The sequence below is a fragment of the Pundamilia nyererei genome, unplaced genomic scaffold (assembly GCF_000239375.1).
Source record: "Pundamilia nyererei isolate P.nyererei 1_Seehausen unplaced genomic scaffold, PunNye1.0 scaffold00182, whole genome shotgun sequence".
NCBI classification, from domain to species: domain Eukaryota; kingdom Metazoa; phylum Chordata; class Actinopteri; order Cichliformes; family Cichlidae; genus Pundamilia; species Pundamilia nyererei.
The window spans coordinates 1061989-1085057 of record NW_005187583.1 but is presented as its reverse complement, the minus strand read 5'-3'; positions in this window follow the sequence as shown (position 1 = coordinate 1085057).

The window sequence follows — 23069 nt, the reverse complement described above, 5'->3', positions numbered from 1 at the left end:
GTGTGTGTGTGATAGCAAAGCAGAGTTAGCATTTCTGTAAATTCAGACCTGTCTTTGTCATCAAGTCTGAGCTCAGCTTAACTCTCTTTTATGTTCACCTAGTGTTGTCTGTTCATCATGAGTAAAATATCATTATAATCACTCAGACATGAAGATGCCCACTGTTGTACTTACTCTGTCATTATCTAGCAAAACCCCTGACAAGTCAAGAAATGATAAGGCAAATCCAAAACACTTTTCTAAATAACTTCTGTCACAGTTTGTATCATTCCAAACTCTATTATGTTTCTCTTGTGTTTGTAAAGTTTGAGTTTTCCTCTGTGCTTTAATTTAAGGTGTCTTACTGAAACTGAGTTACTTGGTACTTGCTGTTACTTGATATTCAGTGACTGTAAATGTATTCATTCATGTATTTCATTTTGAATCAGCCTACTTTATGTGTGAATTCTGCCTTGACCACACATCTGCCATCCTCCGAGGCAGAACAGCAAGGTAATTATTTCCTGAAGTTGTCAGCGTCCCTTGCTGTCAGGCTCTGTGTCATAGTGAGACTCCAAATATAGAAGTGACTGGACAGTCATAGACTGTGCTCTGACTTCAGGTCACTGCATATGTAACAGCTATTTTAAATGAACTTCACAAAACACATCAGGATCTGCTGAACCTTGCAATCTGGTTATTTTTTTAATTCATTCCTGTCTCTGTTCTGTTAATCCAGATTAGCGTATATACACACAACTAACAACATAACAACATGGTTTTAAGGCAGATTTTAATCATGTTGGTGCAGTTATTTGTTGAGTTAGATCTTAGTTGCAGTGCAGCATGTGAAAATAATTAACAGCTACACTTTACCTATTAGCAAAAACTCATGATGATGGTAATTTCATCTTCCTCTGTCTCTACCTCACTTCTCCACATCTGGTGCTAAGCAACAGCCTTGTGTTGTACTGTGAGGCCTGGTTGCTAGCTGTTTAGCTGTTACTAGTTGTTGCTGATACTACTGTTCATAACATCTCAATTCATTTGACACATTTTGCTGCATCTGTTTTTAGCTTCTTTTCATTGTTTTCTCTCTCTAAAATTTTTCTACAAGATGCATTAGCACAGAGCAAAGGTGGTGGAAGGTCTGGTCATGTTAAGACATCTGATTGGTCAATCCAGTGTCAGTAATGAAAATGAACAAATGGGCGCCTGTCAGTGCTTGCATGGCCCATCAGCAGTGATCTAAAAGTGGGTCAGCCCACCAGGAAAATGCCCAGTATGCCAGATTACCAGTCCAGCCCTGCTGGAGCCTGTCCCTGCTGTCATAGGGTGAGACACAATGGACAGGTTTTCAGATTGACACAGACAGACAGAGACATTCACTCTCCGATTCCAGCAGCCTGGGTCACAGAAACATGTTGCTTCCTCCCCTCACCCTCAACCAGTCACTAGGGTACCAAATGAACTGTTATTATTTTTATTTTTTTTTCAGCTTACGTTTTTTTGGGATTTTTCAAGTTAAGAGCTCTTTGTATTAGTTGTAGTTGTTACTGCAATGCTGCACAGTCACCGTATTGTTGCGGTAAGAGGGAAATGTAGCAGGTTTTCAAGAATATTGGTGCTTTACTTTTTTCTTTGTGTAGGTGTTTGGAGAGTTCCCCCTTAAAACATCTAGCTTTCTAGTAAATTGATGCGTTACGTTAAATGGAAATGGTCAGTGGGTGCTTTAAGGCTCAGTGAACAAGAAAGGGACAAACGTTTTTTGTGGACTTGGTTATCTGCTGCACTCTGGAAAATTGGTTTTCTCCATATAGATGTTATTTCCCTGTGACCACCAAGAGGTCTGTCTCGATGTCATTTACTTCCACATTTAATGAGAAATATGAACAATCAAGTATGGATTTAAAAAAAGGGGTAAGAGCACGGCAATATAGGAACAGAACTTCAGATCTTGAATTTTTTCCTTATTTAAAAAGAGAATTTCTTTGACAAATACTTAACTTGGGCCCAGGAAATTTGCATTTAAATAGGTATATAGTCCTGTGAAGATTAAATATGAGGCACTATATTTAATATTGTGTTGCCATCTTATGTGTCTTTGAATGTAACTTATTAAATGAGGAACAATTAGTAGAAGACTGACACGATGTGTTTTTTATGTTTCCTTAAAGAACTGCAGACACTTTATACTTGGTGTTGTCCTAGAGTTTACCAGCCTTTGCCATTCTTACTGTTGAACTTTCTAAAAAGAGTTTCTCTTATAAACACTACAATGCCTATTAGTCCTCTATAATATTATTGGGAATACAAATTTTCCCATGTCAGGATGCGTCTCTGTCCAGATGGATGCAAATCATGTTCCTTCAAGGGGAATTATTTCTGCGCACTAATCTGTTCAAACACAGTCTTACACATGATTTGAAAAAAAAAATGCATTTCGCATTTTGTTATACCTGTGATACAGAAAGTCACAGATATACTCAATTTGTTAAACAGGCATTTACTTTTTTTTCTTGTATATACAGTATAAAAAGGAAATGGAGAGCATCCTTCAATAATTTTTACTTTGTAATTTAAACTTCGGGTGTTTAAAAATAATTAAAATAAGACTTTTTCTTCTTTTCTCTGTTATTGTTTCACAGGTAAGATGGCCATACTTGAACCACCTACTTTGAGGGTCATTCCTGGAATGCGGGATTTAATGTAAGACTTCAAGTAACATGTCATCTACGTTACTTTGTTACAAAGGTTCTTCATTTATCAGCCCACTGAGTGAATAGAAAGAAAGAACCCCCCCCCCCTTTTTTTTTTTCTTTCTTCACACTTGTATAAACCTATAAAGCTTTGAGGAGTGGAGATATGGACATCACTTGCGATTTATCGGACAAAGAAAATAGAGCATAATGGTAAAGTGCAAACTGCATCCATGAGAGGAACAGCTGCATTATCCTGATAACAGAACTCTTTTCAAGCATCTGCACAGATAGCATGTTAAGGCAAAGCCACCTTTAAAACCCAGAGTTATGACTGAATGACCCCAGCCCAGCAGCCGGACACTGATCTTCAACTAGTAACAAAGTCAGTGATGAGTAGTCGGGCTTTAAACCTGAGTTCATGTTCTTAAAGTAGAATCACTGTGCTGATTGCTTTAAAGTGTCTTTGGGCTGCTGTTAAACTTTGCTTTGTGTTATTGGCTTTGTGTTCAAATGTAAATTTAAAAAAAAGATCACATATGTATCCTCATATGATACATATGGGATACCTAATATATTCCAGTAAATTGAGAACTTCACTTTTACGCTCAGCCTTCTTTCAACGCGATGGACCGGTTCACCGTCGTCATGACTGCAGCCTCAGCACCAGTCCATCTGTGCAACTCCTGTCAGCTAATATCAGGAAACTTTGTGTCGGCTCCCTGAAACTGAACAATAAAGGTTGTCTGATGAATCATCATTTCTGCTGTGACAGTTGTTATGAAAACAATGAAAGAACATGAAAACATGCATTCATCCTGCCTTATTTCAAGACATGCTGCTGCTGGTGGATTGAATTGTGTGGAGGATATTTTGTTGGCACATTCTGGGCCCATTAATACCAAGTGAGCAATGTTTAAATGCCACAGTCTTACATGGTATAACCATGTCAATCTCTTTCTGACTACAGTTTCCACACTTTCTGATAAATGGTGAAATTTATCACAAAGCTGAGATTATCTCAAATCATTTCAAGAAAGCATGGCGTCACTTGACCTCCAAACTAACCAGATGCCATTCAATTAGTCCACGTTTGAGATGTGGTGGGGTGGAAGATTTGCATTGTGGAGGTGAAGCCGACAAATCTGCACAGTGCTATCTGATCAGTATGTCTCACTCACTTAGTGAGTGGGCCAAAATCTCTGAGGGATGAAATTTGAGCGTCACAATTTTGTATCAAAAACAGAGGAAGCATAAATGAAGCAATGAAATGTTTGAAGCGTCTCCCTCCCTTTCTCCATTTTTGTGGGAATATATGACATTATAATCTAAAAATGGGATGCAATTAATTTAATGCACACTACAAGTATTGCTACCACTGCCTCTACTATTGCCAGTACCACTACTTGACTTCCAAATCACTCTTTGAGTAAAAATGAACTCCTGATTTCTCTGTTTTGTTCCTATCAACAAAAAAGTTGTGCTTTCTCAGTGAGCGTCTTTCTCCAGCTCTGTAATGATTTCATCATATTAAAAGGACACTGCCCTCCAGAATAACATTTGATCTCATTATAAACTGCTAGTGGTGGTAAAAAAAAAAAATGTCAGCAGTCATCTTTTACTTCATTTCCTCTGAGCTGTGGGAATCTTCAGAGTGTTACAGCTCCATGGCTGTGATCTGAAGCTTGACCGTTGGTTCAATCTCCCTCTACAGCTGAGCGGAGAAGTTAATCAATCTCCTGGTGTTTAAGAAAACTGGAGGGTCACCCTAACTGAAGAGTAGAGTGTGCTACTAGTAGAATGACATTCTGCTCATATTATTATTAATGGTAGTAGTAGTAGTAATAATAGCAGTTTTGCATGCTTTTATTTCCTCTCTGTTGTCTGAGAATTTGCATAGAGTGCTTGATGTTCAGGACTTAAGCATACGGTTATATTCTACAATGAATGAAACTTTATGTTGGAAAATAAAATCCTCTCGTCCTCTTCCTCGCTGTCTAACATTATATGCTGGGTGTTGTGCCACAGATGGAGGCAGGGTCTGCTGCTGTGATGATAAAGGTCACGCAGGCTGTGTTGTAGGTTTGCCCAGAGTGTCATGAGAGGCTCCAGGAATGAATGTGATGAATAAAGAGGTTAAACGGAAGCCAAAAGAGAGAAGCAAAGCATCATCACCTCCTGACAGAGTGCTTATGTTTGGCCTGAGTTTCATATTAATGCATATGCTTTGCACTGGCTTGTAATTCACTGTTTAAACCGTCTGGCCTGGATCGTGATATGATGGGATAGTGCGTGCTATATAGAGAGAAAGTATTTGCAGCTGCTGTTGTGGGTTATTCTATGTCCTCTAGGTATGTGCATAACAGCAAGTGACCTTGACTTCTAGTTTTTAAAGCGCAGCGATGTAGGTTATTGAGGAATCAACACTTGTTAGATTTGGTCTTTTGGCACAGAAGTCATTAATCCATTTGAATCTTATGTTCTCATCTGTGCTCAACAGCACATACAAAGAAGAGAGTTTGCATTTATAAGAGGTAATTGATTGATTGATTGATTGATTGATTTGTTTGCTTGTTTGTTTTGGTTGCTCTGACATTTGAATTTAATGTCCAAATGAAAGTAGTTTATTTTTGCTGTATATGAGCTTTGTTTCTTTGTCTGATAAGAAAATAAGAATTCTCTGGTATTTAGTCCATGGAAGGATCTTTGAGCCACTGCCAAATTCACATACCTATACAGATAAACACGATTTGACACACAAACACACAACACACATTCACGTTGCCAGAGGTTATTCGGCTGTCTGGTGTAAACATTTCCTTCCCTTAGCCAATTGGCTGCTGTAACTAGCCTCCAGCCATATTCGAGCACAAGGCGCAGCTTGTCTCAGCAGGAGAGGTTTGGATGGGAGCGTTGGTGAAACGCAGAGTCATGATCTGTCCTTAAGGTTGCATATGTCACTTGCAAAGGCAAGTGAAGTTTTACCTGAAACTCCGGGCTACAACTCAGACTCAGAGAGAAGAGTCAGACAGAAAGAAGATGTCATTTGCGGTGATTTGTCACATTAACAAAACAAAAAAGGGGGATATCTCGCCGCTGTCTTGTAATATCAGCTTATAGAACAATATCTGTGGGAATATTTTAAATTCAGTGCAGACATTTAAAGCTGTGGGTGACCGTGTAATTCAAGGAAAACCTTTGGCTGTCACAGAAATTTACTGTTACATACAATAATAATAATAAGGCTAGTAAACGGCTAGCAGACAGTTACTATTAGAAAAAAGAATTTAAAGGAGTCAGTTAAAAATAGCTTTTAATGTTTATGTGTATGAAGGTATATATTTTTATAATTCTCAATAATTCCCAGCTTTATTAAAGCTGGAGTGGTAACTGGCATTAACAGTTTAAATTGTATTTCTTTTAACTTATAGCTTTAAAAAGCTCTGCCATTAACACTGTTGATACATCAGTGTAAATGTAAATGACAAAAGACAGAAATCACATTGTTTTTCTTTTAGGTGCTTCAGTTAGTCACCTACATCGGATGCCCTTCCAGACACAGTCCTTCGCATTCATCCAGGCTTGGGACCAGCACTAGGAGTACACTGGCTTAAAGTTGCCTGTGACTATGTTAAAAAGATAAAAATCCACATACTCCATCATTTAATAAAACAAATTTGAAGCTGTGTGGTTGCTCAGCTCTTTCACTCTCCTAATAAATCCACTACTGGCCGGCTGGGACCAACCCTATTCCAAAGCAAAAGTTCAAAAAGCTTAAATGTCCTCAGAACGTATTTAATTTAAGGGGGAAAAGGATTAAATAAGATGAAAGTGTCAGTGAAAAGAGGTAAAACACAATAACAGAGAGAACAAAGGAAGGCAGTTGTAGAGACAGACTGCTGTGCCATGCAGGGAACAGACATTTATGTGATGCTGCGACAATTCATCCTGTAATTAAAAAAATAAATGTTGCCTGAAAAAACAAGAAAACAAAAAATAATTCATAAAACAAGAACAACTCTTCAACATCTTGATGGACTCACTATTGTGAAAAGTCATTCAGGTCAGGAGTGAATTTTTTACCTTTGTTTGAGTTGCCAATTTCATTTGTTCACTTATGTAAAGAGAGTTTATAGAAGCTGTAGTCCATGAAAACAGCAGACACACTGACAATACACAATTTATCTTTTTGCCCTTTAAGGTCATAATTATTTCTTTCCTTTATGTCTTTATTCACTGGTTTGCAGATATCTTGCCTCACCACCACACTACTATGATTGCCTTCTTTTACAAACAAAAGGTTGTGCCACATCCAACTAAACAGTCTTCATCTATATTTAAACATTTGGTCGTGTATATGTAAACAAGCTGTTATTTTCCAACCTTATTTGAGCTGCAGTTTATGAAACACTTTGTATCTTAGGATCCAATTATACATTTTGTTTGCTCTCATAAACCTACATTTCTTTTAATTATAAGTTGTCCATCTCCCAGCAGAAGTCAGTAGGTGGAGATAATAATGTAACATAATAGCATAAAACAATACTTAAACCTGTAGATTAAATTATGATAATTCAAGCTCTTACCAGCTGTTTTATCAGGAAAAATATGCCATATAGATAAAAAATTACCCAGGGTGGACAATGGATCTCACCTTAATACAATACAGTTATAACCATCAATGAAACTGTAGATGGTATATAGTTACTTTGTAAGTTGTGTGTATGGTGACATTTTACAGATGAAAGACTTTTACTAAGTAAACCATAAAAAACAAATGCCTTGGTAAAAACCTTCTGTTAAGCTGAAGATGTGAAATCCGACCCTCCAAAGATGTTTATGCAGATTGGCTGCAGCATTCTTAATAATATAACCAGTGTCTGTGATGTGCAGGTAGCTGCCCTGCATGGTGATGGGATGTGGCAGTGAAAGAAATCTTATCATATTATTTAAATTTGGTTAGAATCCAGACAGATAGACATCAGCTGGATTGTTCTCATTTCCCTGAGTGCTGTGCAATTATTGCAAATAAAAAAGAAAACAAAAAAGAAGAAGATGCTGCTGTCTGTGAACTACGTGTCATTCTGCCAGTAATGAAATAGCAGTTCTAATCAGTGGCCATGCTGAGCTCGTGAATATTTGTAAGTTGGGAGTACTCCAACTTGTAGACCGTAGCCAATTAGATTTGTTGTTTGAACTGGGCTTTGTATGCTACACAGTACGGCCCCTATCAGGTTTGTTAGCGCTTCTCTGCAACCATGTGAAGGACAATAAAGCTGCATGCACAATACTCAAAACAGCTGAAATAAATGAAGTGAAATCATTTTCAACATTATAAATGAAACGTGATCTTTTCCTGTAGGAACAACTTATAATGGCCTCTGTAAAAAAAAATTAAAAAAACAAAAAAACATCTGCCATCCTATACTGCTGGGAGCTCTGGGAGGTTAAGAGCCACTTCCACAATATTGTGTGAAACAGCATGCAAGAGAACAGACCTGCAGGAAACCTCTCAATGCATATGAGTGCAGTGAAAACAGATACAAATGAGCACAGAGAACAGGAATTTATTTTGAGAAAAAAAATTCTTTATTTATGTAAGAGTTGCAAATTGGCTGATGCAGAGAGTCATTAGCTAATGCAGTTCAATACGGCTTTCCGAGCTGTAAAAGTTAACACGTTTATGGCTTCTTTCCTTCTCTCTCTCCACCAGGCATCGACCATCTTCAACAATTTCTTGGCAAACATAATGTCCATTTCCTTTATCATTTAATATTGATAAATGTCCTCAATTTAGGTAACCATAACCCCACAGTATTAGATACATCTGTTCTTTTCATTTTGAATGTTGTAAATACATTTCTGAAACTGAACTGGAAGAACACATTAGCATCCCATTAGCATTCCTCATTATCCCATGATCCATTGTGTGTTCATGGTGTTCATAAATCTTGGTGATTGAGTCATCTTCATGTCATTTGGACCATCAGTCACTGGATAATAGGGTCAAGGACTTCAGGCCACCATTGACAAGAATCCAACTGAACCACACACTGCAAAGCTTTTGGTGAAAACAGTGGACACGATGAGGTTTTTCTTTCATATTGCACAAAGACCTTAGTGATATTTCAAACAGGATTTAAGATAATGTAATATTTAGCACTGATGTCTAATCTGTCCTTAGCTCACTCACATTTATGAATGCAAGTGGAGATTAAATGACTGAATGGCTTTGTCTTTAGCTGTTAAAATTAATGTTTATGCTGCTCCCAATGACTTTTAACCCTATGAAGATGTATGCATTATGGTGACAAAATTCCATCTCTACTCACACAGTGAAATTGCCAAGACTTTATTGGCTTAGCTGCTCATCTCATCTCAGGTCACAGCAATTTGCATGCTAATGCTTACCCGTGACAAGCTGTTTGAACCTTGGAGGAATTTTTCCTGCATAGAGTCAAGAGTGACACCTCAATCGAATCACTTCTCTTCTGTGTGCGAGATGGAGATATGAATCAGTGTCTTTATTACAATCTGCTATATGCTTACAGGTTGACAAGTGACATGTTCTATGTACAAACAAACATGGTTAATTACTTGGCAAGCAGCTGTGAAAACATTGGAGAAGCCTCTGCCATTTCTTAATGTGTGATTTTTTTCTGGGGTGTGTTCATTAGTGCTACTTATTCTGTGGTCTGTGTTGTTGCTGTACATAGTTATCAAAGCAAGACAACTCTGAGACTATGATGTGCAATGCTGAAACAAGACACCTGTTGTCCTTATTCAGCTTCTACAAGTGTGGTTGTGTCTACACTATGTCGCTGTTACCGTGAACTGAATCAGAAGCTTATATTAACAACTGGAGGTTTGAAAGTATTTGCTGATGTGACAGTGCTGTACATTCTGGAGCAGTAGCACTAGGCTCCATATAAGGAACCAGATATCAGAATCAGAATCAGAATACTTTATTGATCCCTGGGGGAAATTATTTTTTGTTACTTTAGTAACAACAGATAGTGTTGTTGAGCACGAACTGATTTCTGCTTAAACGGACAAAGTCCATCAGCTCCTTTTGGGGTATTGAAACAGCTTTAAATTCTCCAATAAGGTTGCTATGTACTTCCTTGTTCCTTTGTCTGATGCCTTCGGGGTGCTAAAGGATGGACTATGCAAATAACAAATAAATAAAAATGACAAAATTAAATAATTTTTGTTCCCTCATGACGATTCTTTGAAGTGGCTTCATGTGGTGTTCAGATACAGTATGCTTAAGGAAAGAAGTGGTGGGAGTGACGAATCATCTCATCAGTGTCTTCAAACTAAAGATTGAAGTCCCACACACATTAAAAAAAATCTTTTTTCCATTTCCTGTGACTTTATCACTGTGGTGTTTACAGCAGATGATTTCATGATTTAGATAATCAATATATAATGACTAGCTTTGTTTTAGTGCATGTCTGTGTCTGTGTATTCACTATTATTATATAGGTGCAAAGTGGCTAATTCAAAAATAAAGCACTAACACTGACATCAGCTGATTTGAGCTTGAAACCAGATTGATTTTTTGCTTATTCATTTCAAATGGAACTCTTAGAAGGACACAGATTCAAGTGCAAACGAGTTTTATTGCTCAGCCTGTCGATGTTTAATCCTGAGAGGTTTGAAGAATCATAAAGATCTAGATAATCAACACTCTTCACAATTTTGTATAAAATTTCACTCTTTCAAAATATGGACTGTTAAGTGCCCCAGCTTCAAAAAATAGATCTCCAAAACTTTCTTATGAAGAGTAGAGTGACAGGCAGCTGAGTGGAATCAAGCAGAGAGGAGAAATCTGTCAGCGTGATGTTTGCCTCCACACTGACACTGTGTAAAGAGTGTGAGAAAAGCAGGTGAATGTGAATATGAATGTTTGATTTAAAGTCATATGAAAAAGACCACACATATACATATGAACATGATCAACTGATCAGTGCTTCATTTGCATTTAAATTGTAAGCATGTAGATTTTCTGTACTCCCAGGAAGGGAAAGTAGAGGCTGATAGGAAGGAGGTGGACAGAATGACAGTGAAGGAAACTGCTCATTAGTAGACAAGCAGTGGGTCTGCTTGGAGACAGATGAAAGAGGAAAAACTTTGAGCCAAGCCTGATAAGAACAAAGAGACACTTTCAGCTATGAACATGTCCATGTGCTTCTCTGTTAGTCTTCATAACATCCAGACAGAAGGTATCTATATCAAGTTTCCGGTTCAACTGCTCTTACTGGAGCAGAACTGCTTTTATTCAGCATATCTTCCCACCTGTCTGATCCTGTTAGACCACAACAATCTTTTTTATAGACTCGAAGAAGGGCTAATACTGGGAATCCCAGGGACTCCTGAGGTGAGTACTGCACAAGGGGACCTATGTTTACGAGTGATCAGGTCCTCGTTTAACCAAAGTGAGTGCTGTATCAGACTGCTGTGGTAAAAAGAGAATGGAGTCAGAAGGTAAAGCTTTCAATTTACCACTCAATCCACATTCCAACCTTAACCTATGGACGTGAGATAAGGATCATGCCTTAAAGAGTAAGGTTACAAACAGAAGTAGTTGAAATGAGTTTCCTACATAGAGTGCCCAGGTCCGCACTTGAAGATTTGTTGAGGAGCTGCTGCGCCATGTCAAAAAAAGCCCCTTGAGGTAGTTGGGGCATCTAATCAGGAGGCACCTTTGTTTAGAGGTTTTCTGGGCACACTGAACTCGGGGACGCCCCGGTGTCGATCCAGAACCTACTGGAAACATCACAGATCTCAGCTGGCATCATAACGAGATTCCCGAGGAGGAACTGCAACATGTTCATGAGGAGGCTGTCTAGAGTGCCCTACTTACTCTGCCAATACCACTCGACTTTGGATAAGTAAGAGATGAATAACCTCAAAAAGAGAGACTGAGCTCATAAACTTACCAAAAAAACTGAAGGAACTGTAGGCTGTTTTCATTTTGACTTATGTCAAAATTGACCGATAAGTCCTCAATCAGACTTTGTTGCTCTCTGAAGCAAGGTCATTACTGATGTAATGCCAGCAGCTTCTGACAAAGTGACACTATTTGAGATAAGCATTTTGCTTTGAGATGAGTTTGTGAGAGTTCATTACAGAACCATCTGCTTTAAATGAGTGGCATTAGAAACAAGATGTTAGATGGTCTCTACAAAATCTACGACTGCAGTGCTGAGAGGGCAAACAGGTGGGAAGAGAGGGTTCCATCTTGCATTGGATTGACTAAATCCAGTGAACTGATTTAGTCCTAATCTACAGCTGCTTGTTTGATGAATTACCTAAGGATTAAAAAGTAATGTTACTCTGATATGTTGAGTGTTGAATAATTAGTTTTTAAATACAATGCTGTTTGCAAATTAATGGCCAGGAGCATGAAATGTGTGTGTTATCATTCATTTACAAATATGGAGGAATAATAAATAATCTTTTTTTTCTTCCATAATATGTAAATATTTTTTCCTTTTGATGGGCAGCTACTTAATCTTTCAGAGTGAAAACAATCCCAAACACACTACAAGCATTCCTGAATGGAAGAAAACACCCAGTGAAACATGATCAGTCACAAAGTGGCCTTCCCAGAGATTCAGTAACCACCTCAGTGAGTTGTAGTCAGTTTTTTTTTTAAACAAATGCAAAGGTTACTATTACACTACACTAAACTCATTGATGATGCTACCCCAGGTGACTGATCACAGCAAAGACACCAATAACAGAGAGGAAGGAAAGTGGAACGTGAATGTTCTTGATCACTGCTTCTCTATGTACTCAAATTATTTGATTGTTTGTGTTCTGTAGCTGTTTATGCTACAGAACTCTTCCTGTTAGTAATCAGATCCAAATTTCTATGAAGAATAAAGGCAAAGTTACAGAGTCTAACAGATTTTAGCTGTATCTTGGCTACAAAATATTGCTTGGTTCTGCCAACATTTGGCTCTCTATTAAAGCAAAGTGTTATGAAACTGCCTTGAGGGAAGTTTTTCATTCAGCAGAGGGCCCGAGTATAATAAGAACAAAACAGTCATAAATCAAATGTTCAGAAACAGTCTTGGGTAATCAGCTGGGGTCTGGTGTGGTGGGAAACACTGGGGTGGAGTCACTAGAAATAGACAACTGAGCTCTTTATTCAGGACAGAGACCAACAGTGGAGGCAACTAGAAAGTAGAGCTCCAAGAGTCATTAGCATCTGAGTATAAATCCTGCAGACATCTGTGACTTTACTGTAAATGATCCACTTCTGGAGGTCACAGCACAGTGTGGAGAGAGTGCTGTGTAATGTGGTATCATTTTAGAGGTTAAATCAATACATATCTTTTTTAGTATCCTGATACTTGATTGAAAAATTATGTTTACACGTTGGGAAAGTGCATTGCTAGATGTGATGAGACTTTGGTCCCTTTGAAATTTCACCAGAGGTATTTACAGGAATCCCACGAGGTTCATTCTGTTCATCTGGATGTAGCGTTTTCAGTGGGAGAAATGTTTCTTTTCACTCATCCAAGTGACTTCTTCAGCCTCAGCTGACTGCAAGTTTCCCCAGCTGTATAAACAGTACATTTGCACAATGACCGAAACTAGCCCACTAAACGAACACTGGTTGTTGATCAGTGTTCATGACCATTTGCATATTAATGATCAAGGAACTGACCACACAGCCCATTGTTCATGTGTTCTGTGTGAAAAAGTGACTGATTCTGCAAAGATGAGTGGACCAATATTCCTCCACAGCGCTGTGAAAGACTCATTGCCATGTAGGTTTGTATTATTTTTCCCCTTAATAATAAACACCTTCATTTAAAAACTGCATTTTGTTTTTGCTTATGTCATCTTTGTCTAATATTTAAATGTGCCTGATGATCTGAAACCTTTACGTGTGACAAACAGAGAAAAAATAGTCAATCAGAAAGAGGGAAAAAATTTTTTTCACAGCACCGTATGTTTTGGTGCAGAAAGCAACACAAATTGCACCCAATTACTAAGCAGTAAATTTACTTTTAGCTGCTATTTGCACATCAGGGGAATATTTTACAGCCTTTGTGAAACTGTGATGTCACACAAGTCTGGATGTCTGTACCCATAACAGATGCAACCAGATAATGAATAAATTATCAGCTTTTGATTAACCTTTCTCTACCTTTTTGATTATTTTATTAATCTTTCTACTCTTATGCCGTTTTTGCCTAAACTCTGATGTGTGTTGGCTAATTAACAGAAGTGTTAACCTTGACAACAGTTCCATTTGCATCCTATACATAGGGTCCATCATTGTGATATGCCTCCAGACTAGGAGACATGTCATGGAAGGGTCCTATATCTTCTCCACAGAGTCAGTAGAGGATTAAAATTCACCAACATTAGCTTGAAGATTTCACATTGACATCCAAAGGTTTGCCTGAGGATAGAAAGACTGTGGGCTGGAAATTAATTATGGATCAAGACACTTGGCAGTCAGGAGCTTTGACCTTGGTGCTCAGTGTTAGACATCAGTAGACTGAAGTCCCTGTTAAACAAATATGAATTATTTCTTAATGGAAGGTGGTGAAGAAGATTTTTTTTAACTGACAGTAAAAGTAAAAGGTCGTGAAAATGTCTAAAGTTATGGTTTGAACCAAATTGATATGTTTGCCTCATTTCTTGATTCATGCAGTGTTGATGTCAGCTGGTAAGTTGGCAATACTTTTACAAAGATGGTGAAGACTAACTAATGTGAAATCAGTTTGTACCATCTGCAACATAATTATAATCATGAGATACTTTGTGGAAAGCCTTATTATTACTATGTTTGTTTGTTCTGAACAATAATAGTTAAAATTCTAATAATTCTAGTTTCTATTTAAGTACTTTAAACAGGAAGCTGAGAGATGATCTATACAGTTTGATAATGGGTGTGGTTTATACCAAAGATTAGCATTATGACTGTATTTATAGGCTTTGAGACACACAAAATGTGAAGAAATTTACGATCCCCAAGGTGCACAGAGAGATCTTTTTTCATGTGGACGTGACATGAATAATGCACGGCAGCTTGGCATGGTATACTTTTCATCCACCTGGCTGATGATTTTTTTTCACAATTTGATTCCAAAACACAGCTTCTTCACTTGTCTTTGTATTTTTTTTGGTGAGACCGTTCTAACTGTTGCTTTTCTCATCTTGCTGCTGGCATGTTATAATGAAAAGTGTGTAAAATACAAGTAAGCTTGATGTAAATAAATTCTCTAAGCACGTAGCATCAGGTTTCATCAGTGAAAACTTCACAACTGAAGGGAACTGAAGGGAAACCCAAACACACTAAAGTATAAGCAGGTGTTTAAGTATTAATAATAACCGTGAACATATTGATAATAGTATGTTGATAACTGATAATAACTATACATTAATGTGGTGGCCCTGCTTTTCCCATTTGCTCAAAAAATGAAAGCTCTCCACTCTGATCCCAGGAGAAGACACAATTCTCATCCATAGGTTAAGAAAATGTTATAAATAGCTTAATTGTTCCATATTTATCTAAATTGTTGCCCTCTTTAATTGGGAATTGATAAAAAATATAACTGAAGGGTTAGCTTTTACAGTATATAAAGAAAAGAGAAAGACTAAGGTACACTCAGACTGGCGACAGACCCACATACGCACTCTCTGTCATTGGAGGTAGGGGTCGCTAATGTCCGGGAAGCACACGTTTAAGCAGTCTCAGGCTCTCCTGCTCATCAGCTCCGCTCAGGCTGGGATTTCTTCCTGCGCTCTGCTTCATCTGCAGCGCTTTCTCGTCGGGAAACTTACCGCTGGAGACGGAGCCTCATCTGGAGGAGCGCGGAGCTTTTGCACCTGAGTGAAGGACACCATGGCTTACTTCTGGATACACACCGCGTGGATCGCCGGCGTCGCTTTCCTCTTTGGATTTCAAGGCAAGGGACCGTTTTATTCTTTTCATTTGGTTTCCCGCTAGGAATCACTGGAGTTAAGAGGAAAATTACGTCAGTGGATATTTAATGTGCGTCTGTCCGTCCGGTGCTGACTCGAGTTGTGAAGGTATGTGAAGAGACTTCCCTTCCTGTGAAACACCTGACAGGAGCGAAAGAAAGGTGTGGAGTCCTCGCGGTGAAGCTTTGGTCTAAATAAAGTTAGTGGTGAGTGTCTCGGAGCTGAGCTGACAGCAGTGAGCGCGCAGTAGCGCCCTGTGACACAGAAAAGAGCAGCACTGGAGGCTGATACCCCTGACAGCTTCACTTGAGTCTCCTCAGCAGGGGAGTAGAGCATTGCAGAAACGTGGAGGGTGCTGGACTGTCAACAGTTGTAGCTATTTAGGGATGTTGGCTGTATGTATAAATGCATGTCGGTGAAGAACGTGTAAAGTAATTGGGTTAGTGCCCTGTCTTATTTTTACTTCTAAGCCTGCTGATACTGTAAGATCTTAACATCTTAAAACTCATCTCTTCCCACTTTTGTAGTGACACAACTGTATATCAGTTTGGATCATTCGTTTGTGACCCTTTGCAGTCTTCTTGGCACTGCGCTTGTGATGGCAATAAGTCCATAACTGTGGATATGCGATCCATGTGGACTGTCGAGAAAGGAAAAAAACAACACCCCCCCCAAAAAAAAAAACAACAAAACATTATGTGTTAGGAAACAGATGAACAGAAGATATTATGGCAGAACAGAGAGTAGGAATTAATTTTCACATCTTCTTTCGGTCTACTTTAGTAATTAAGTGTCAGTTGTAAGTAATGATGCTCTCCAGGCTGAGAGCAGATCGACTTTAAAGGAATTGTGAATGTTTGGAAATAGAGCTGTGGCAGTAGATGCCTAGTTTGAGAGGAATTCAGTTTAGATGAGAAAAGTTGCTGTTCAGTGAGCAAAGCAGTGGAAGCGTTTCTGTTTCAACCAGGGCACATACAAGGGACGAAGATTCACACCAATGAGAGAACCAAGACCTCCATCGCATACAGATCTACCTCAACAATATCCTAACAGACAAATTTTATGGCAATTTATTTAAGAAATTCTGATTAATGTAGAGATGTGTCAGGTGACCTGCCTATACCGATATTTGATGATTCTGACTTGGCAGCATATACAAACACAAATCAACGTTTCTTCAGTGCAAAATATAATTTTAGTAATAAATGATTAATTTAAGTAAATGATTAAACTTTGCAGTTACGTTTACAGGATGTTCCTTCAATCAAACAACTGAAAAAGAAGCACTCTGTTACTGGAAGCAGGTATAGATCATTAAGTGAAAAGGAGTTCCTGTATCTGACGCACTGTTATCTAACAATTTTACATTAATGAACAGGTAGTTACATAATTTTCCAATATGCTGACAATGTCACCAGATTGTAGGATATCGATTCTTTTCTATTGTTCACTCATCTCCTAAATTTTCCCTGTAACTGCTTTGCTTTTTTGCTCATACCACAGCTGCTGGCTTATGGCTGACTCACAGGTGTGGATACCTTTACCTTGAGCCACTTTGCCTTTGTCACTGCAATCCCTACATGGGTGAATGTGACTTAAGTGTCTGATAAGGTTTGCTGTTCCAAAAATCTTTGTGGTTTAATTCATGGAGCGTCCTCACTAACAGTGAAGAACTTGCTAATGGGCACGGCCAAATGCTATCGACATGTGCCTGCTCACAGTGTGTGGTTGAGACTGTGCCACTGTATGTGTGCCGTCTGCGTAAATGAAAAGGACCACCTCATAACTATATGAGGCTGACTGGTCAGCTATCAGTCTGCTAGAGAATGCTGGCTTGTTCCTCAGTATGTATTTTTTCTTCATCTTTGACCTCTATTACCTCTTACTTCATAACTCTTGTGATTTAAGCCATCATTTTCTTTGTATATTTCTGTCTTGCAATTATTTTACCAATTCTGCATGCTCATGACAGACAGTAAAATCGTTGACAGCAGGCTGAGCCATTGTTTCCTCTGAGGGGAGCAATGATGCCCGTCTCTCTGCAAAGCTACTTTAAAACTGTCATCTGCTGTGACTTCAATTGATTTGGATGTTGACACTGTTTGCTGCAGGCTTTTCAAAGTGCAGCCAATGAACCAGACCACCAGATAAACTGACTTTATGAAATAGCCAGTAATATATATATATATATATATATATATAAAAGTGTGTGTGTGTGTGTGTGTGTGTGTGTGTGTGTGTGTGTGTGTGTGTGTGTGTGTGTGTGTGGGAAACAATAGCTTAAATGTGCAGGTTTACCCTCTCATTTAAACGTGTAATCAGCTCAGCTGCTTTGTTCAGTTAACACGTATTTATCTTCTGCTAAGCATCCATTTTAATTACAAAGGTAAGTTTTTGTTCCGCCTATTCTCTCTCCCTTTAACAAGGGCAGCTGCTAAAGTGTGAATTCTAATTTATCATCACTGCTCTGTTTGGCTTCTCATTTATTTTCAACACAAAATTTAGCAACTGAAAAACAAACACTCACATTACAAAAGCTATTGCCTCAATAATGTCAAAAAACCCAGAGTGAATCTGTCAATGTTGAACATGAACAGGTTGCAGTTATATTTATTGTCTTAATTCATTATTTGAAACCAGTACAGCGAAGAACCGTAAAAGCAAACAGAGAAATATGTGTTTAAATCTATATTGCTAGATAGAACAGAAGAAAAATTGTCGGTAGTGTGATGCTACTGAGTAATTTCTGTCAGCATAGCAAAGTGCTGACAGTGCACCTTTCTTTGATAGTAGACTTTTTTGTGCTTTGTTTCTGTCACTATTTAAAAATCTATTAAAGTCATACGTAAGACCATATAATTACATTAAAGAATTAAAGCGTTTTTCTCTGTTTAAGTGTTCAGCCATGGCATCAAAATGCCTGTTTGATCATGATCACTATTATTTCAAACAGATAAACGTCTTTGAACAGGTTAATGATAACACTGTAAGATGTAAATCTAACGCTATCAAAGCTCACTGAATTTGCTGGATGATTTCTCTGGATGCTGACGCTAAAAGACTTTTCTTAATAAAAAACAAATTCTGGTGAAAGGCTGAAATTTAGCACAATAATAACATGAAGTTTTAATGATGCCTAACAGCAGATTATGAAGCTCAGAACTAAGAGCTGGACATAAACTGGTCACATTTGTGAACAAGCCTGTGTGAAAATTGCTGCAAATTCTGCTGGACACTGCATTGTAGAAGCTGTTGTGATCAAAGCCAAATGCACTGATTAGTTTCAGTTGTGATTCAGATGCTTTGCTTTTCCAGAAATCCCAGATTGCATTTTGTGTGATGTGCAGTGCCAGTTGTACTGGGCCCACAGAAAGAGATTTTACAGTAGCTAAGTCTGGATCTGCAGGACAACAGTGGGGCCAAAGTTAGAGCTTTAATGCCACGAGTCTTAAAGAGGAAACATTAATACATTCAGTTCTTCTCTGAAGATATTTTTGCATCAGTTTATTTATATGCAACTATATTGAAGTGTTGAACAGCATGAAAAGCAACGTCAGTGGTTTTATTTGTGTATTATCTGAACTATTAATACCAAACCTTATGTCACAGCCATTTTAATCAGTCATCCAATGTTGCAGCCCCAATAACTGTTATACAATTTTTTCTCCCTGTACCATTTATGTTTGTACCCTTCACTATTACACAGTGACCCTAGAACAGGGGTCAGCAACCTTTAGCACCCATAGAGCCATTTGGACGCGATTTCCACTCAAATTAAATCACTGGGAGCCGCAAATACTTTTTGACATCTAAAATGAAGATAACACTGTATATATTGTTTTTTTTTACCAATATGCTTTGTGTAAACAACTAAGGTGTGTTGCTTATGAAATCCATGAAGTGCTACAGAGAAAGTTACATTTTATTTATGTAATTAACACATTTTGAACTCTTAAAGAAATATAACAAAAGGAAAGACACCCAGCTGAACTAAAATGATCCATGTAGCAAACAAAAACTGTTGTGAGCCGCCCCCCTTATATCGCCTTTGGGCTTTTGGAGCCTTGACCTGACTTTTAAAAAAAATAACTGGAAAAAAAGCACTATGCTGCTGAAAAATGAAAAATAGATCAATCACGCCTCGCCGCCTTAAAGTCTGTGCCATCTATGCTGTTGTGTTGGTCTGTGTCGGGCTGTGAGCTTTAACACCGGCTGTATACGTACAGCAACCGTGCGTGAAAAGTGGTCAATAAAGAGATGCTGAAAAGCAGCTGGTCTGCCGTGATATGTTTACAATGGGACTTCTGCTCCTGAACCTCTGCGCACAGCGTCTGCAAATCGGGGCTGTACGAAGTCACTTTCATCTTTACGGAGGACTGTAAGCTGTCATCTGTGAGGCGCGAGCGGTGTTTGTTTTTAACATAGTTCACGGTGGAGAATAGCTGCTGACATAATGTGGATCCGAAGATCCATAATTAGCCTACCTGGGGCTGAAAGTCTCGATAAATGCACGGCGTTTCGGCGGGAATATAGAATATAATTTTATATTTATATTTTAATATAAATATAAATATTACAAAGTATTGTAATATTTTCAATATTACAATAATCTTCCAATTTAGAACTACAAGTTAAAAAAGAACTAACATAAATAAAATACACTTCAGCTAATTACTTATAATAATAATTTATTTTCCCAAACCACGCGGAGCCGCCCTAAAAGGACTAAAGAGCCGCATGCGGCTCCGGAGCCGCAGGTTGTCGACCCCTGTCCTAGAACAAAGGACAGAGTATGGTATTTAAGGTTCTGAATATTTTGTTGTCCAAAATTTGGAAAAGATGTGAGGAAATACTGATGACACCTGACTGAGTAAATTGAAGAGATCTTCAACAGCATAGATAGTTCATAAATGCTTGTCCTCCACTGTGAGACCAGTTTGAATAGTTGGGAACACTTATTTGATTCAGTGAACACCTTTTCAACTTTTCTGAAAGTAGCTACCTGTCACAGACATTTAGATTTAGAGTTGCATAGATTGCATCAACTATTCATGATTAATTTTCCCGAGTTTTAAAGTCTTCACTGTGTCTTTGTACAGAGATGAAGCTTATGCGCAAGTTCAATCCCAGGTGTTTGGTGGCTAATCTAAGCTTTACATCACTTCCTCTTTCCCACGCTGTCAAACTCATTGCGACATCACTGGTCTAGTCCAATCATCTTTCTGCCAAACATCTTCAAACCAATCAGACTTCACTCCGCGTACTTTAAGTCTCACTGCTCATCTGTCATTCACCTTACAGACACCTCTTCCAGCCTCTCCCATGTTACTTAGGCTCCATCCAAGCCTCCATTTTTCGTTTCATATATCTTTTATTAGAAGCAAGTATCACAGTTGTTACAGGTTAATAGGACTTATGCCCCCTTTTTCCCAAGATATACAAGTAAAGGACGCCAAGTTAGTTCAAAATCTTTCACAATGCCATTCATGGTATATCGTATTTTTTCAAGGTGAAGTGTATTTGTAAGCTCTGCGAGCCACATCTTTAATACAGGAACCTCTTTGCCTTTCCAGAGCTGCAGGATCAGTTTCTTTGCAATGATCAGTGCATATGACATAAGACTTTTTGAGCATATTGTAAGCTTTGTGTTTCTTTGGAAATCCCAAAGATAATTACTGTTGGATTTGGATCAATCTTGATTTTGAGAATTATAGATAGACAGGTGAAGATGTCACACCAAAAACCCTGAAGCCTTGGACAAAGTGCAAAACTATGTAACAGATTTCCATAATGTGTCATACATTTTTCACAGAAGGGAGAGCAGTCTGGATGAATTTTGTGAATTCTTTCCCTTGAGTAATGTAACCTGTGTACAATTTTATGCTGAGTTAGGCAATGACTGGAATTAATAAAAAGCGTATTTATGTTGCGTAAGACCTCCTGCCAAAAATCTTCCGATAGGGAGATCCCAAGTTCCTTTTCCCACTCCTCTTTAATTGAATGAGTAGAAGGTGTACTCATCTCCTGTAGTGAGTTATAGAATAATGAGATTCTCTGTTCGGACCCCCGGCTATCCGGCATGCTTTCAAACTGTGGCAGATGTGTGCGGATATAATTTCGTAGTTGAAGATATCTAAGAAAGTGGCTGCGTGGTAGTCCAAATCTATCTTTTAATTGTTGAAATGACATGAAAGCATTGTTTAAATACAAGTCTTTTAATTTACGAATTCCCAGTTCCTGCCACACGTTGAAAGCTCCGTCTGCACATGATGGAAGGAAAGAAGGGTTAGATGTAACAGGGATACACATTAATAGTGGTTTCAGTTTAAAGTGCTTAATTATTTGTTTCCAGATTCGCAAAGTGGTATGGATCACTGGGTTATAGTTATAGTGTGCACTTCTCAAGGGAGTAGGAGAAAGTAATATTCCACCAACACAGTAAGGTAGGCAGTCCTCCCGTTCCACCTGCAAGCCATGGGGGAGTAACGCTGTATCATCAAGTAAGGGGGAAATTATTCTTAAATTTGAAGCCCAGTAATAATGCATAAAGTTAGGTAGTGCAAGGTCTTCAGGGGATCCGCGTTTACAAAGATGTTCTTTCTTTATTATATGTGTTTTGTAGTTCCATATAAATGGCATAATAATGGCATCCAACTTTTTGAAGAAAGATTTGGGCAAAAATATTGGGATATTTTGGACCAAGTACAGATATTGTGGGAGAAAGAACATCCTTATTGAGTTCACTCTTCCTATCAATGAAATAGGTAGTGTCCTCCAAAACTGAATGTTGTTTTTTAGCTTCTCCAATAGAGGGAGAAAGTTTTCTTTCACTAGGGAACTATATTTTCTCATTATTGTGATGCCCTGATATGTAATATATTCACAAGTTATTTTAAATGGTAGAGATACAAGTCACTCACTACTTTTAAATTTGATGGGCAATACTTCACTTTTTTCCCAGTTGATCCTGTAATCGGCAAAGGTGTCAAATTTATCAATAATGGAGAGAATTGCTGGGATGGAAGTTTGGTGTTTTGTTATGTATAGTAAAATGTCATCAGCATAGAGCGATTTAGTATTAGAGATATATGCTGTGTCATAACCATGTATATCAGGGTGAGTACGAATTGTCTGTGCCAGGGGTTCCAAAGTAAGAGTGAACAGTAATGGACTGAGAACACATCCCTGACGTGTCCCTTTGCTGAGCTTAAACTGAGTGCATAATGTTTGGTTTGTAAGGATTCTGGCTGTGGGATTCTTATAGAGTAATTTTTTCCAGGAAATAAAATCTTGTCCCAATTGAAATTTCTCTAAGACAGCAAAGAGATAGGGCCACTCAATATGATCAAATGCCTTTTCGGCAACTAAGCAAAGTATAAGTACAGTGGGGCAAAAAAGTATTTAGTCAGCCACCGATTGTGCAAGTTCCCCCAC